General features: G+C 46.4%; 1 protein-coding gene across 2 annotated transcripts in view; it reads right to left on the minus strand.

Annotated features, from left to right (window-relative positions):
- The window catches only part of LOC122374880, a 48469-nt gene that overhangs the window by 27382 nt on the left and 2483 nt on the right, over positions 1–18604 (minus strand). Inside the window, exon 1 of one of the 2 annotated variants that reach the window (XM_043353925.1) lies at positions 104–191. The exons of the other annotated variant lie outside the window; for it this stretch is intronic. The gene's annotated coding sequence lies outside the window, so the exon portion shown is untranslated. Of the gene's footprint in view, positions 1–103; positions 192–18604 lie in introns of those variants that run through there. 2 annotated transcript variants of the gene reach the window in all.

Genomic DNA, 18604 nt, shown 5'->3' on the forward strand with positions numbered 1-18604 from the left:
ATGACGATGGCCGTAACAGACAACGCTGCTATAGCAATCACGGATGAAAAAATCAGTCTCGAATATAACTCCGATCCAGAGAAACCCCAATTGATCTACTTACTTCGTCACCATGCGATGTCCTTCGATTTTTTTTCCTCACCAAAATCAAGCACCAAGCACCGGCCGCCCTCACTGCCTTACCTACGATGCACAACTGACCTACAACTTGCCTTCCAGCTCCCACACCTACCCGCACCACTCTCAAACGACCACTGCCGCCCGGATACCAAAGTAGATCACGAGGTGTCAGCTCCTACCCTCGGGCGCTGTAACCGACCCGAGCGACCCCTGACCTGAGGTCATCACATCTGACCCCTCCGGCGCTTCTGATCCACCACAGCACGCATCGGAAGTGGCTTCGTCCGGTCGTTTCAAACAATTTCCGGCCTTTCCCGGCCGAGCAACCCAATGATTTACGCCAGTTTCCGGGGATGGTTTGACTTCCGTACCAGTAAAGTGGTCCCTGGAAGTGGCCTGACACCGATCCATAAATGGATCACGTAAAGAGACCAACGCAAGACGCTCGGCGGCAGGGCGTAACGCAGCAGCGTCTCGCTTCAGCGAGTCAGTAGGGTCGATGTTCCCAGGCTTTGAAGCGGAGGATACGCCCTAATGAGCACACACCTGGCAGTGCGGCGTATCGACCACTTCTGGAGCTGAGAGTTGAAGCAAAAACGGCGACCTGATTCTGACAACTGCGCTGGCTTGAGGTGTGACAGGTTTTGAACATCATCGCTGGGCCGCGGGTTCAAACCGCAACCAGTGACAAGTTTTTATCGACAACCCAGGAGAGGCCGTCGTGACATTGCATGCTACTGATCACGAACAACTTAAAACAGCATCAGGGATGCGTAAACAAGAGCCGTTACCTTTTTTTTGCTCCGCCAGTGCAGCCTAAAGCTGCTTCTGTCCGTATGTATCCACTGCGCATGCGCAAATGGCCGGTTCTCGGCCGTCGCGCGGCGGCAGTAACCGTAGGGTCTGAGGTGCGTGACCTTTGACACGGGCCTTCACGCTACCTGGCGACTCGCCTACTTGCGTGCCATCCAGGTGTTATTTTCGGCGAGCAGCTGTCCAGGCAGGGTGAAAGAAACGAAACGCAACATGCAGGTGTGCAAATCGCTACTAGCAAATTGTTCAAGAATGCGGAGTATCAAACAAAGCAAGAACAGTCTTCAAATTTGTTACAGCAGTTGTTGAGAAAAAAAAACGAAGGCCGTAATAGCCCCATATACCGTTGAAAACCATCCAGTAAAAATACAGAACAAAATGCAACGCATTTTAAAAGCTATCAAAGCAGAGCCCCCATCTAAAACGCAAGAGTCAGTAACCGTTTGAAACATTGACCGTACTACCAGCACTCTGGCCCGGAAAAACGACCCTCCATGTCCTTGTAGTAAGTTGGACCGTCAGTTGTAGGAAAGACGGGAAACAATCACACATGGGCGAGTTTCCGGAATCCCTCGAGCAGCCTGACGAGGACGAATACCGCGCTAGTACGCTCGTATACGTCAAGGTGTGATTGGTCGCCACGAGCAAAAATGCGTGAATTGCATGTGTCACCTCCAAGACGGTATACTGTCTTGTCTTGACCGCTATAGCAGTCAATTCAACAGGCGTTTGCCACTTGTTTTCAAGTGAAGACAATAAAACCGCTTAGAGAAAATAATCATTCGATATACCCTGACTGAGTTAAATCGGATCCAGCTGAAAACTATTTAGTTGGCGAATTGCCTGGCTGGAATGCTATCGATTTTGTAGATCAACAGCATCATGATCAATTTAGCTTCGTTAATCGTCGCCATTGCCTCCTGTAAGCAGGTATGGTTTTTTCAATGCTTGTAATAGTGGATACGCAATTTGCCATGCGTGACAAGCCTGCATGAGGGACAACAATAACGATTGAAGTAAGCATGAGTCACGTTCAGGCTGCAATTATGAGGAATTTCCTCGCATAGCGCTGGCCCGCAGTTCACCCACATCCGTGTGATTCTGTAACACCACATCCGTCTCAGAGTTTGACGCCACCTTAAGTTTAACGAGGAACAATGCGTGGGTTAACTTATACCGCCTAGCGATACTGATTCGCTTGACCTGTTTCAGCATTTACAGGATTTCAGTTAGTAGTTTATGCACACTTGAAGCTTTGGCTAAGCATTGCTTGAGCCTCACAACGGCTTAGCTGGGTTGTACCTGGGCTTTGCAAATTTGGATTGATCTGTTTGGAGCTTTGCGTTTGAAACTATAACAGAGCGCTGAGGCCTGAGCACAAGCGCTGAGAAGGTTTTGACCCTATCGCATCGACCACCCACAAAGTAAATTCCACGGCACATTCGTTGCATGCCAACCGTTGCCAGTCGCAGCGTACAATGGCATCCGGAAAAGTAGACGTACACCAACGTGGCACAGTTGTCGCAGAGGATTGCAAACGCCACTGATGCTCTATAAACGCCGCCAGTACGCCATAAAGCCGTCGCTGGTGTGGGCGCGGCCGGTCACGGACAGCGTTCAGGGTACGCGTCGTGCAGTGGCGCATAGCTCCACAACTGCCGCGCCGCACGGTCGGCCCATTAGCAGAGCGGTCGTGAGAAACCCCGCATTCCTGACGGCGTGCACAGTGTATTGTGCACAGAGCGCAGTGCACAGCGTCGAGTGCACACAACGTGCTACTGCGCCAGCGAGCGGGCAGCAAGAAAAACGGTGACGTGGAATTCAAATGTTTGAACTCGGGAGAATGGATGGACTGACATAATCGATAAAAAGTGCACTATGGAGAATTGTTGATGTTTGAAAAAGAACCATCCAATGAAGGGTAACTAAAATCTCGAAGAGTAAGCGCGGGGTGTCCAGAACGCTTACTTCAAAGCAACTCCCACACAGCTTAAATCAGCCCCCGTCGTTCCTAATCTATCCCTATACGTACCCACTACCATAAAACTGCCAACGAAAGGCCGAATGATGAGCGGTGAAAAACTCGTACACGAGCTGGACCGTCAAGGCTGATTCCACAGATTATGTCAATGGTGAAGACTGGCCAAGATTAGAACTGAAGGAGACCAAACTCGGCCAGAGAAAGACTAAGACTGACGAAATGAAAATGCTCTCACAAAATAAGGCGCCCCATTTTGTTATTGCAGACCTCGGCTTTCATGTTTAAATCGATATGATACTCATTTACGTTATGAATATGAAGGGTGAAGTTAGCTCAGAAGACGAACCACTGGCACTTGTAGCATAAATGAGGGTAGATATTTATTATTCACTTGCAAGGCAAATTATAATTTATTTCGACTCGATCGCATTATTGTATCGTGTTTGCTCAACATGAACATAACACAAACCAAATTTTAGCATAGTATATATCCAGTTGTCTTCTATGAAGGAGCCGTGCATCCTCTCTCCCTCGCTACCTCACAGTGCAGCTCTGCCACTGTGCAGTGTTGCAGCGTAAGCACTACATCCCCTCACTATACTGGTGTTGAACCTGTAGATGAGAAGAAGATCCGGTTCCCGGCCACTCGTGTGGGATCTCCTGGACCGTGTGACCTCACTAAAGTGACCAATTAACCCTGTAACGAGCGGAACGTGATCCAAGTCTCGTCTGGAAAAGTGCACCGGCTAGGATGGACGGGGGAGCGAATGGATCCTAAGACAGGTCATTTGACACTGATGTTTAGATGAGAACTGAAGAAGGATTTGACGTTGAGCATCATCTATCTAGAGTATCACAAGATTAGTGCTGGCCTGATTTGGGATTATAAATAGCGCGTCCTTGCTTTCCAATCAATACTGAATGTCCAATCAATCAATGTTGATCTATCTCTCTAATTGCGTGACTAATGATGCAGTAACGTACATCACTGTAAACTAAGGAAAATGCTCGCTAATCCAAACCACGATTTGCTCCAGAATTCGCTCAACTTTCACCACGCATTTTGCACGCACACTCATCTTCCTGTGCTACATTTGCTAACCAGTGCAACTATTTACATCAAAATGTTAAACGCTTATCATATCGGCATACTGAAAAGTTTCTTATCAATACGAGCAATTCAAGTTCACCGAATTGACGTTATTAAACAAATTGTTGAAGTTGTAACAAATTGTTGAAGTTGTGTTTTTTGTTGTCATATTTTTCTACACCTTTGGTTGCCGTTAATCGACTCATTTCTGAAGGTCTCTCTCTCTCTCTCTCTCTCTCTCTCTCTCTCTCTCTCTCTCTCTCTCTCTCTCTCTCTCTCTCTCTCTCTCTCTCTCTCCCACCTCCTCCCATATCAGGGCGTCGGCCGTCATAGCCTCACCTATCACCCTCCCACATCAACCACTCTACCTAGACCCGAGCTCGAGCCTCGACTGGACACAACTCTTGCGGTGCAGCGCGGTGGACCAGCAAAAACCCTCGGCCTACATGATGAAGGTCACTGTGAGCTGCAGACCAGCGCAGACCAGCGGCCGGCCGGTGACTTAGCGAGACAGGCAGCCGGTGCCTTTGCACAGGTGAGTGGCCAGTGTCTGAGGAGACAGGCGACAGGTGTCTTGGTTTTAAAGACAGCGGCAGACAGTTGTCCGTCTAGCTAGCTGTCTGGTCAAGACAAGACATTGCGGTAGGGGGCTCGCCGGGTAATGAACGCCTGTTTGTGTGCTAGGCTCAGTGATAAACAGGCAACATGCCTGCGGATTGTTCACTTGAATGGGCCATTTTTTTGTGAAGATGATTAAATACTGATGAAATGTTAATAAAAATTGCGTAGATTACGAAAATAACAAATGCGTTTGTAGCGTACATTTCGTGACGCATCACGCCAAACACTGCTATATGTGTAGGCTTTGGAGGAAGAGTGGGACAGTTTTAGCCCGCTAGTGATGTCAAAGCCGCTCCCCACTTTGTTCCCACGCCGGGCACAAATCCGAGCTTAGTTGTGCAAAACGTCTCACGAAAAGTTCGGTCTTACAGAGATGAAATGGGCCACATGTCACTGACTGGGATTGACACAACCACATCTGTGATGTATCATAGGAGAAAACAAATAACGAATTAATTGGTTCGCTACTGGTTGAGGGTGAGATGCAGCCACACGGGAATGCTACATTTGAGAACGACAGATACGAACATGTCAACATTTTAGTGGTACCTAATTATGTAAACCAGCTCAAAACAAAGCGAAAGAGGCTGGGTCATGTCAGAATACCACATCGTTTTGGAAAAGCATCCCAACAAACGACTCAGCTCATTACAAACACTAAAAACCCTAAGGAACAGCCCACGCGAAAACCGCATCATTTGTCGAGCTCAAAAAGAGAAACGGGATCCTAATGTAGGGTCGACAGTAAACAGTCAAATCACTGCCCTCATTTACAACCATTACCGTCCGTTTTGTTATCGTTAACCCTAACGAGCACATTTTCACATATTGGTCAAACTCTAGCACCTGTATTACCACATTCGCAGACGAAGAGACGATGTGTCTAACCGGTTTTAACTGGTAATCATTGGCAGCCCGCCAGGTTTGCCCCACTACCTTGCCTTTCTTTGTCCCGGTTCGGGCAGCAATTTGCTCCCATTCGCCGCCGCCACGCCCTAGCTCCGCGGCCTTGGCTTGGGGGAGGGCGTGATCAGCCGACAGTTTTTATAGTTCTTGGGGTTCGCTGGTGTGGGGCTAGTGGAAGCAGAAGTTCACACCCCATACGGATCTTTGTGGGATAGGAGAGTTATAATTTATCAGGCATCTGTAACACGATTAAATAAACAAGTACTTACACTGATAATAATATTAAGAAAATGTCATCCAAGTACGGGCATTGGATATGCAGCATGCATGTTTTGATATATTTTGATACACTAGGGTAAAATAAAATAAATAATAACATAACTACTCTTTGATATTGATATTGGTATCGGTATAGCCAAACAGTCGATGATAAGAAGCATCATATGAATTTTGAACGTCACACGAAGCATGCACGGTTGCTATTAGTAAGGCTGCTCGTGTGAATCGGCCTTTTTGTCTTCGGTTTTGCGAGAGCCACAGACGACAATAGCGCGAGATATCGAAGCAAAAACGCCTGAAAAGTGGCCAATGCGATGACATATGCCCGGGCAGAGAGCGTTGTCGAGCTATCATCGCTTCTGTTTTTACAAGCATGAAAGTCGGAGGGACGCACGCTGGGTAGCCTGGTATGGGACCGATATGGCTCGCTTTAGATACGACCAACCGCAAAAAGTTGTCCGGTCTGTATGGGATTGATATCGGTAGCAATGACCTGAAAACACGGCATTTGCATTTATGATTCGCAGTGTGTTATGTTTCTTTTTTGTCGATGATCGGCTGTTTTGCCAACGGTACAATGGAATATTTGTTGAGCCGTGACAGATATATTTAATATACGAAGACATATCAGACATGCAACAATATGACTTTTATCCTTATATCTTGAAAAAGAGAATGCCCTAAAGTACGTGCTAAATATAACTCTAGTCTTCCGGACATAAAAAATATGAAACAATAAGCCCTAATGTGCTTGTCTCTTTTGGTCCCTTGTCTCTCTTGTATGACACGGCAACTTAAAGCAGGCAGTCCTCAATGCAGTCATTAGCAGCAAACGCCATTAGAAGTTGCAAGTGCGGCGGTGATTTGCATTGTTCGATGATGGAAGATAGCCAACAAAACAAGGTTTTTCTGTTGCACTGAGGTGCCATTAGACTGCAAAAATGGGGCAGGTCGTTATTGCAAAAAGAGAAAATGGATTTAATGAGTGGTTTTCGTGCAGCGCAGTCAGTAATACATAGTTACAATGCGTACAAAGAAAGTCACGCCAAACCATTAGCAAATGCGGAAGTGACAACTAGGCAGAATCGCTTTCAATCAGCTGAAACACATAAGTGGGGCAATAGAATAATATGTGATAGGTCACACGAAAAACTAAATTTTATAAGCATTTAGCATGGCAGACTAAAGAAAAAATCATTAAGTGAGAAATCAACATGACTTGGCATTTTGTGTAATTGGCAGCAATTCATAAAAGACACCAGCTAAGAAATTAGCGATGTTTCAATCACCTATCTGTAAAAAATGTTCAACCCCACAAGACACTAGTACTACTGTACCAGACGCTAGACCAGCGGTAACATTCTTCGTCTTTAAATACCCATCATGACCGAGACATCTAACATCACCGAACAAATTTAAACTCCGCTATCCAGGAATGTCGGCAGGAAAAAGATCCACAGTGCCTCTATTGATACTCCCCACCAGTGTAAACATCCTCCATCATTCTCCCGTCAAGACGGACAGTGGCAGTCAACGACCACAAGTCTTCGACCAGAGAAACAGCCCTGTGTGGTATCACTGTTAGCCGGGCATGGGTGTGTTCGGGAGGGGGGTGAACTAAGAATGTGATCATTGTTGGGTGGCTGTAGGGATCAGAATGGCAGTGGGAGGCGGAACGATGCCGAATTCGCCGTGTCATCGGGTCAAGGTACGGAGAGATAGCGGTCACGAAGATCGTTAAACTAGCGATGATAAATGGATCTGGTTGTGTTTAGAAGAGATAGCAGTTTTGGCCTTTTCGCGGACGACTTCTCTCATGAAATGTGTATCAAATGAAATATGATGATTGAGCAGTCGTAGTGTATAGAAACGGGCCCGGACATATTGCTGCTGCCCGGGGCCCGGACACCTGGTGACTATGTCCGGAGGGCTGCTCGGCGGGCTGCTGGCGGGGCCGTCGTGACCTGTGGCCAGGTGGTTTTACTTTGCACTTAATTTTCGTGTTAATATTTCCTTTTTTGTGTGTTTTTTGTGCTTATGTTTTGTGGGAAAGGCGCTTTGATTTAAGCATTTTGCTTTTGCGCCGATCCGCGTTTATTTTCGCCGATATTTTTTGTTCGTGGTTACCAAAATACACTGAATGAATGAATGAATGAATGAATGAATCACATTGCTGTTGTATTTCAATATCAGAATTCAGAAAGCATATAGCAATTTGTGCCTACATTTACAGCTATTTATAGGTAGGTATATTTGTCCGAGAATTTGAAGACATTTCGCTCAATAAATCCCTTTACACACGGAGAAAACACGGAGAAAACGTTATACATTACATTATATACATTATATTATACATATACATTATACACGGAGAAACGTTCCTCATTATCACTTGTCCCTCTCACGGTAAATCAACTTCCCATGCCTCTGACACTCGTGCTTGAGCACAAGAGAGTGAGAAACAACCCGTTGGTGCCCCACACCATTAAACTTAACGTCCTCTAGGGACGCTGACAAATCACCTATTATGTTAAATCAGTGTGGGAACTCTTTCAGGTGCGGTGTTACGTGGCCGCTTGGGCCTCCTGAGTCCTGTAAGCAACGGTTTACGGAATCATGCTTGTCTAGAAAGTCGTCGTCTTGCAAAGGGGTGTGATTCGGTCAGTAAGTTGATAGGAGATACTGCTATTTTGTGGTGCACTGCACTAAGGGATACCAGCACTGCACCCACACGCACAAACTGACAAAAAAGATGATTGCTGCTAACGGTTTGCAGTGTAGTTGGTTGTGCACCACTCACCTAATTCACACGTAATGCACGCAGCACTTGTTTGGAGATAATTGAATTTATGCTTTGGTCACGCTCGACGAATACTTTTGTGTACGACAAATGTTCAATAATTGAAACAGTGACAACTAGTGGGAAAACATATGTCCAACAATCAATAATAAAAGACTTTAACAAATCGAACTTGATAGAAATCTTTAGCTTAGCGTAAAAAAGAAAAACACGTTTGTTCCCGATAAAACGTACTTCATCTACCGTCCAAGAAGACTAATAGTTAGCAAAATAGACCAATAGGACAGTAGTTGCTTCGGCTGGCGGTGGGCTGCGATGGTGAGGTTCTGAATGTTCTGGTGCATTCACGCATCTGATAGGTATACCTACATCATCAGGTATATAGCTAGCATGAATTGGAACGTGTAGATGCTGGTCTTGGTTAAAGCATGGAAACATTCTGTAAATTGCGTAATAACTAAGCTTTTATTCGTTTGTATTTTGATTTTTAAGAAAACCTCAGAGCTTGATTGGAGCATAGGACATTATTGAGAAGAAAAAAATAAAGTAGACGGATAGTGAGAATATACTGCTTGCTTCGCTAAAAAGGTGAAAACGTGCGTATAAAAATAAGTTCCAGAGCATAACTTTTATCTGTTTGCAAAAGGTAGCAGCTTTACTGTGTAACAATACCCATTAGTTACGGAATAGGAGTCATAAGTGTTCCTAAATTATGTAATACGAGAAGTAGTAGCCTTTGCTCATATTAATGTTCAAACAATGCACAAAATTGGATATATTAAAATAATACTGATATTTCGCCTTGCGGCATCATCAGAGTACACTTTTTTAATGCACAAAATTGGATATATTAAAATAATACTGATATTTCGCCTATCAGTATTTGTTCCTAAATTATCGCAACAAATCAAGTTGCAGCATTCTAAGATGAATATCATTTATCTCGTGCACATAGTTTGCACCATTTTGCCTTGAGCTATCTGACCAGCGATTCTCTGTCTCCTCTTGCACAGCCAGCCTGACGTAACACATCAGAACCACATTTAACCGAGCAACTTTGCAGTGCGGTGAGTGCAATATCCAGTGAGTGCAATATCCAAAAGCAATTCCAGGCCCACTGCTATTGCTCTTAAATATCTTACAAAACACTATGCCCTTCCATGTCGGTAAAGGTAACGTAACTGCAAGACCTGCAACGCCTTTGGCATCTGTCTCCCGGCTTACGTTCTGAATACAAAACAGAACAATCCAAAGTGAGGCTATGCTGCAAAAGCTAGGTAGCAGCGGTTGCATAATGCTAGCCATCCTCTGCACATTCCTAACTGAGCACTGGTATTCGCATTGTGATGACAGTAAGGCGGTTACGTCACGTGACATTACATTCAATGTCTTCATTTTTGTCTAGGTCCCACGTCTTTGCTGAAACCATCAAACGCAAGCCTCAACCAGCGGTCTCCATTTGGATACATTGCAATAGAAACGCACGATATTAGTGATAATAAAGTGAAAGACTCGATGCCCCTATCTCACCGCATATCAGGAGACTGCAACGGCACACAGCGCAGTACCACCACAGCGCAGATTTTCATGGAGACTGCAGCGAAAGGTATCACCAGGAAACTGCATTTCATCACAGAAGCATAACACCGCGGGATGCAAGCCTCAAGGGATTCAAGGGTAGCTTTGCAGCCTATATACGTACTACATCCTTGGTTCATTGAGCACTCTTACGAAAACCATACAATATATATGGCAAAGAGTGTATGCGAGATTCTGATCATTCGTCGAGCTGCAATTTGCACCTTTGAAACACATTGAAATATATAGCAGTGGTGCTCCTAGAGTTATGTAAATTGCACGCGTAACCGACTTGCTCGCGCCTAAATGACGCAAAGGAAGTCATAACACGGCTCAAACCTAAACTCAAACGTCACATTCTATGAACTCATAACGCCATTAGAGACGAAACCGCGAGCCTATTTCCGTTGCTGGGAAAATAGCAGGGTAGTTCCTGGCCGGAAAACCCTTCTCTTCCGGGTTCATACATCATTCGATGACAAATTCCTCGTCTGGCTCCGTACATTGCAAAGTCACTGCCGTATAACTCGTTAAACTTTCTAGGCATGATGCGTTGATGTAGAGTGATTATTTCGATGACGCAAAACTGTGTTTCTCGTCGAACACTCGTGTAGTTTTGTTATCGTGACTTCTCGGCTCGGGTCAAAGTCGTGGCAAAGTGATTTTCACAGTCTTGCATAGTCATTTCGGTTAGGAAGATGCTAACAAGGCTGTTTGGAATAGTGGGATTCCGTAGATTATTACAATAATGTAACGCAATAAGGAATGAACTGGATGATAAAAAGTATAACAATGCATGCGAATCGTCAATAATATTTTCAACTGCTTGTTTTGGCATGTCGTAGCTCATCGACATTTTCATTTCTAGTCACAAGTTTAAAACTCCAAGCTAGCATATTGATCAAAGTACCCGGTGAACCCAATTCCAGCATCACAATCCCAGTTCTCATGTCATGGAAAGAAAAATGTGATTGGTGGAATAACCCGAGATAGCTCGTGCGATCGAGAACAGCTCTATACATTCTCTGAACCAAAGGCCCTTTCAAGTGACACCCTATCAAGCAGATCGGCAGACAATGCATAATGCACTGTTACTGAAGTCATACACACACATCAATGTCAGTATTGTGCATTGAAACTACTCCTCCCCTTGTGCCCAGTGTTGTCACGCATGAATAAATTGTGTCCCCATCCCATCGCTTAGGACGCATTTGTTGAACTATATGAAATACGAGTGTCATGAGGGGCTCTTTAAATGAACGGATAAAAAGTGTACGTGGAGTATCTGACGGTTAAATAGATACCGCATCAAATGCCGCATCGAGTTTAGGACCGAAAAACCATTGCAGACTTGCAGCTGTAACAACCTGCAGCCTGCATACATTTTTCATGTCACTTAGTATGCAAAACGTCATATCGCACACATGATACATATGTAGATTATCATTGTTCGCGTGTAACAAACACGGCTAAATCAAACAAAACTTGTCAGGAATGCGGTAGTTTAAGCTGCTACGTTTCACGGTCTGTTTGAAAAGAAATATTATACCGAGAGGGAGTAACTATTTGCTTCCATTAGCTTGTCAGTTGCCATGGTTACCAGACCTCAGTGCAGAAATTTGCAGAATATTCTCACGGTCTACTCCTCAATAGGCCAAGAGTTATCTCACAAGCCGTGAGAATTTACCCGTACAACTAGGCCGTACAACTAAATCCCCGCTTGAGCCTCGACTCAAGTTCAGTTAGAATCCATTGGACATAAGTTCAAATCTTACTATATCCAAGGAGGAAAGAGGACGATTGTGACACCGTCTTTGTGCGTTTGAATTTGCAGCGGTTGAAGTGGATTAAATAAGTTTTCCCACCAACTATCCATCTGAGAGGGAGCGCCGACGCCTTTATAATATATAACCAAAAGCCCATAGTTAAATCGATCGAGAATGATATCATCGATGACAGCAAACGGTGAACTAGAATGCCATTTAGAGTTTCAAACTTACTAGCGATTCAAAGCAAACACAATAGCTGAAAGAAAAAAAAAACTAAACATGGTCCTAGAGAGTACCATCTCAGATCATAACGAGGGTGACACTAAGATAAAAATTGAACACCGAAGCGCACAGTGGGAACAGGGCCAAACTACATCTTTTCTGCAAGCAATTATCAGGATTGAGAGGTTCGACAAGTCCCACTTTATTTCAGCAGGTTTCCCCGGCCACCCAGGTAGTAGACAGTGGCCCCTCAGCTCTCCTTTACAAGCTCACTGGCTGCAAAATCTCAAATCGTGACGATAGATTATCGAGCTGCGTTCTGCTCCCTGTGAACGCTACAATATTTCACTTGGGACTTGTATTAGAGGTACGCAACTGCTACGTCAGAGATCCGATCGGAAATGATGATCGTATCAGTATGTGAGAAGAGCTTATCAGTAGCACGTCACGAGCAAAGACCGGTCAAAGATTGTGCGGGAAAGAATGCAGAAGCGACACACTTTGTGGGTCTACGACACGTGACTAGGACAAATTGCTGACCCAATACTCAGTAGTAAGCATTAAACACCAGCCTTTTTAGATTCAGAATCAGCTTCTGCTAACGCAATTGATATCTGTCGAAGGCACCCATTAATCATAAAACCCTGCTAATCCTAAGAATGCCCAGGCCTGGGCCATAGATCGGAGATGGCCACTACCCAAGGCCCTATACACCCCACTACCAGGCAAATAAATAAATAAAGCTCCCACTATCCCATCAACCTCAAAGCTCGTGCTCGTCCCAGCTCAAACTCTACCTAACGAGCGCCGTCTCCCGGCTCAGCGACACGAGCCGGGACGCTTCAGCGCGTGCGACGTCGGTTGGGGTCACGGTTGAGGGGCACCCAGCGGTGTTCGTTGCCCCGGGCGGTGGAAGAGGTCATGCGTCATCGTTGGGGGGGGGGGGGGAAGAGGGTGAGGGAGGAAGAGGGCATTGGCGGTGAGGTGGAGGGATGGGAAGTGCCGTTTTGTATCGTTTAAACTGACAGAAGGGCTGATGGAAGACGGGTATTTGATGGGTTGCCATTTATTTGAGGAGGTTGTTGTCATTTTATTGAAGGAGTTTTTGACAATATTATAATGTTAACAATGATTTGTTTGAGCCGTTGGAACATGGTATATTATCTTACAAACCTGGATTTTTCAAGCCTTCCGATCAAGAGATAAGACTACAGAAAGAGGAATAAATAACAAATGGTATCTCCTTGCAAGCACAACGAACTGGAGCGCGAATTCCGGAACGAGCCCCTTTACTACACAGTACACATCTTTGGTCTCCATTCCCTCACCCTGCCAATACCACTGACAGCCCCCCTTCACCCCCCCCCCCCCACCTCCAACCCGCGCCCCACACCAGGTGGCCACCCCTCCCTTCCACTCCCCCGCCGCCAGCCACTACCGCCTCAGGCGGCGCGGTGCGGTGAATTGGCCCGGCCGTTGACGGTCACGGCGCACCTGCGCCACTAATGACCGCGTCACGCGCCGCGCCTGCCGCTACCGCGCCACTATCGCCGCCTTGTCAACAGCTCTGGCTCAGCTGAGACGTTTCAAGGCGCTTCAAACGCGGTGGTCTCGGGTATTGAAAATGGATGGCTTTGCGGTAGCTTGTTTGGATTTTGGTAGCGTTTAGAGTTTGGTTGTCATGAGTAACGTGGATTATCTATATTAATCGCACCATTAACAAGGATTTGTTATGTTGGCAGTTGGCGCACGTGTTTCAACATGAAGTATTTGTGCTTTACGTTGAAGGCGACATTTCGGATCCATAAGTGCCTTCAATACCCAACGCTTATGTCGAAACTTCTTGCTATTCACTTCTATCAGACATTCGCAACAGCATTGTACTATTCAGAATGCCATTATGGCTCCGCCTGGCACTCACATTCACTAACAACCGATGTAAGCGTGTGGTAACCGAAAGGAAGTGAAAATAAACTGAATTACCCTATGTTCTCACCCTGCTGGCGTATAATTCTCACTTCCACGCCTTCCGAGTTCTGACCGGAAAGTGTATTTCTCTTACGAGCTACGGATCATGAAACACAGACAGCCGTGAGACAATTCAATTTCACCTTTAGCACCATCAAACTGCTAACAAAGATACAATCAAGAACCACCACCGTAAACAGATATTCCAACACGAAGAATCCCGCTCAGCATCGCACGAGTCGCCATAAAAGTCGGCACTTTGCGAGCACACCACTTGACTGGAGCCGCAATGCTCAGGAAGCAGGATCAGCGACGGGAATTCTCACGCTCTGTAGTGTTTATGGAGCGGCTAGGCCGTTTCGCTAGCTCGAGTGTCCCCTACGGCGGTGGAGGTAGCGGGCCATTAGGGACCGATTTCCCTCCCGTGTCACACGGTTATATCCTGGGAGGTGAGATCGTGGCTGCCAGGCAGGCTCAGAGTGGTGGTTCGCTTGCCGCTGGAAATCCTTTCGCTTTCAGAGACTCACGGGATCTGCTTTCAGGTTTTCAGGTTTCTTATCTGAACTAGGGCGGCTGAGTGATCACGGATGTGCAATGTAGCACGACTCTTGGAAAGGATTTAGGTAACAAAGGACGGATGCAGGTGAATGCCAAGGACGAGCATGTAATGTACTCAAAAGCAGTCATTTTCAACAACGGAAACATTCTTATCTCGGACAGCTTTTTACGGGCTCATGATTCCTATCCACACGAGACGAAGTTTGATAACAGGAAAACATAAAGATCTATGGTTTCCCGCAGCCTGTCTGCATCCTGTCTTATAGCTAATGAACGCAGAGAAGAGGGAACCCACTTACTAAGAAGACCGGAAGAGGAAGAGAGAGAGAGAGAGAGAGAGAGAGAGAGAGAGAGAGAGAGAGAGAGAGAGAGAGAGAGAGAGAGAGAGAGAGAGAGAGAGAGAGAGAGAGAGAGAGAGAGAGAGAGAGAGAGAGAGACGAGGGAACCCGAGCTGCGATCCACGTGGGTTAGTTGTCCCGGAACAGTCCCACGCTTTTGAGGCCGAAACGCACTTGAGTTGATGATTGTCTGAAGGTTGGAGATAGATCACGGAATCAGCTGTCGGCGATAGTAATTGCTCGCTGTCTTATCTACAGTAATTGAACAGCGAGCCACTAGTAGGTTTGGAGACAGGTCGGTTGGAAGCGAGGACTGAGTGAGGACAAGTCTAACTGTCGTAGGTATCTTAAAGTGGAGGCATGACGCATGCATTATGACATTCACACGAAGCAGTAAGCACATGTCGCATTTATTGAATCGTTCGTTCCTGAACCAAAAGCGATTCCTCCTATACTAAACGATCTGTGGCCACCTCCTCGTCAACCTATAAGGAAGACCATCCTGAAGAAGACCACAAATATCCGCGTCTTTCACTCTCCTGAAACCCATCCATCACATTATGGTTCTCCGAACAAGACGTCTCACTTTAGCGGTGCGAACACCAAGTGTCGTCTTCCTGCTTTCACGTAATACTCGTGACGCAACTTTTCGGGGCGCTCCCACGACGAAGTGCCTGACGACATTCAGTCAGGCGTCTGGGTGCTCGTCAAAATATTAGTGACTCCCCACTGGTGTCACGGTTGGAGTTAGGTGACGGGCTGATCGTGCAATTTGTCGTGAGCGCGTGTGAGCTGGGAGAGAGAGCGCATGATGATATAGATAGAGAGCTGTGTGAGCTTAGCTCTTCGAGAGGGTAAGAATGTTTCAGTTGCAGGCGAAATGAGTCATGCAGTTTGGAAAACAGAACCACACTGTTATCAAACGATTCTTGCATGCTGCAAAAAGAAAGGAAAACTTAACTTTAGTTCGAGCAGCTGAATATTTCCCTTTTTACACTCATCGTAATGCATGGAAGCGCTTTTTCCTCAACTGGACAACCAAGGCTCACCAGTAACAACTTCAAACGACTCATCTCTGTTCGCCCGCCCTGCCACCATCACACATGATAAAGCTGTTCTGTTGAAGCTGGTAGCGATCCGAGCTATGATAAGAAGTGTCCTCAGATTCTCAGCTCTTGCACTGACAATTCTCACACCCGACGCGTGAAAAGTGTGCACTGTGCAGTGTGCACAGGATGACGATTTTATCAGACAAACGTCAAACGTTAACCAGATCTCGCTGATCAATTAATCAGAGTTCGCCGGAACTCACGACGAACTAAAACTCACGGCCATCTAGTGCCGACAATCTCACTCACAATCAACAATCTGACTGTATATCTCTCACAGAAACGGATTTGCAAGTACAGTAGGACCAGCAAGGACAAAACGACCACGTCTCAGAGCAGAAATGGGACAGGAAACGGAACAATTGCGTAACCGGAAATGCCGGAGAAGTACAGACCGTATTTCAAGTGCGATTTGAAGGCCGTGCGAGATATGAGACGAATAGAGAATAAGACACGTGCCATACAGTTCCTACATACCTACTTCTTGTATAGGCCCGGTCGCGATCTTTTGTATGTGAATTGCCATCGCTTTGGAAGTTTAGCGAGAGGTCAAACCGATCAGACAAAAACCACCCAAATTATGACAAGGAAAATGTTGGTGAAGATAGCAGTCAACATTCATGTTCACTATTGCTGGACAAAAAAAAAAACAGAATATACATACCAGACAGGGATAAGATAAGAGAGCCGCTAAATATGTGTTCTGTTATCAGTTCGGCAACGGTAGGTGTATGGGCTGAAATGATTAACGCACGCCGCTGTTCCATACCGACACTCATAGCTGTAGAAGTGTCTGTAACGGAGACGGCGGTGGTCTGCGGCGGCAGACAGCAACAGTATAGCAACCGAAACAGTGGTCGGCAGTGGAGGTGGCGGCGGCGGCAATGCGGTGGCATTGGGAGGAGTGCATGTTTACAGCTGTGCCTACAACAGATGCGACAAGATGTAACGAAGATGCCAGCAGCGATGGTAATGGTGGGCCTTCACGGTAGACGGTACGATGTCTGTAATGGTGTAACGTCAGGACGGCCGCAGCGGCGCGGTGGTGGCACGCTGTGGCGTTGTTTGACGTCTGTGGCGGGCGGCGGTAATGTCTGTAGTAACACCACTATAGGCGGTGGTGGTGGTAGCGGCAGTGTCTGTAGTAACCACTATAGGTGGTGGCGGCGGCAGTGTCTGTAGTAACCCGGTAGTGACGGTGTCTGTTGTAACCACTACAGGCGGTGGTGTGGTAGTGACGGTGTCTAGCGGCCGCCAGTGATGGACGCAAGTGGCGGCGGCGGTGTCTGTAGCGGCCGCCGCCTCCGGCGGTGGCGGTGGCAGGTGGTCACTGAGCCGGCGCGCGCGCGGCCCGGCCTTACTTCCGGCCCGGCAGTCGGCCGTATCCAGACTGTATCCAGACCGTATCCTGGCCGTATCCAGACCGTATACCTACTGTCTCTGGGCTATAGCCTCGACCCAAGCCTCGACCCGTGGCTCTAGGGTCAAGGTTTGTGCCTTACTATCTCGATTTGTCTCGTGGCCACTGATCTAAAAAAGTGATCACATTTGCCTTACGAATATTGCTATTGCGTGTCGGATATGATGCTGTGTTCTATTTCAGCAAAAGTGAATATATCACCGCATATAAACTAGAAAGTTGATGTGTTGTATCTTGATCAGGATCAAGTCAGGTAAATATAAGGTGATAACGTGCCTACACGTCACACGAACTATTTTAAAATAAGCAACTTCTACTAAATGATCTTCATCCTCTCATCCGCTAAACAGACCCACATCCGTGAAGATAGGCAAACAACTGATGGCATCAAAGTGCCCAGAATCACGACGTACCAACTGTTAGCTCCAACAAACCATTCCGCGGTAAACACCGCTAAGATATCCTCTTCCGACGTCAAGGGAACGAGAGGCCACGATGAATAGATATGCTATTGTCAGCGTCCCCTTGTGAGACAGACAGTTTGTTGGTTCGTGCGATCCCGCCCGTGACGCGTAGTTAGCTTGGGCTTCGTAACGGTATATTCTGTGTACGCCTGAGCGCGGGTCTATTGTTTCCGATGATACGGATACTACCTGCTTATAACTGTCAGCGGTCCTTCGTTAGCTGACAGACTGGGATGTTTCACTGGCAGGGGACCGCGTTATTTTTCCACGAGGTGCGTAAGTCAATGAACGATGACAATGGCATCGCATAGCGACCATGACTGCCGGGGCCGATGGCATAAGAGGTTTTGCGCAGATATGCATGGTAAAATAGCGTTTGGCATAGTCGACATTCGTGCGCAGCACTGAAACCCTGAAATATTTCATTCAGTAATTCAATATTTTATCCCAACAGCCTATTTCGCAGAAAAAATCTCAACACTAGCAAGATATAACGTCAAAAATGGCCACTTTGCAGTTAACTAAATGCAATTACCACAACTGACTTGTACGCATACAACACTCGACA

The sequence above is a fragment of the Amphibalanus amphitrite genome, unplaced genomic scaffold (genome assembly GCF_019059575.1).
Source record: "Amphibalanus amphitrite isolate SeventyFive unplaced genomic scaffold, NRLGWU_Aamphi_draft 001731F_arrow, whole genome shotgun sequence".
NCBI classification, from domain to species: domain Eukaryota; kingdom Metazoa; phylum Arthropoda; class Thecostraca; order Balanomorpha; family Balanidae; genus Amphibalanus; species Amphibalanus amphitrite.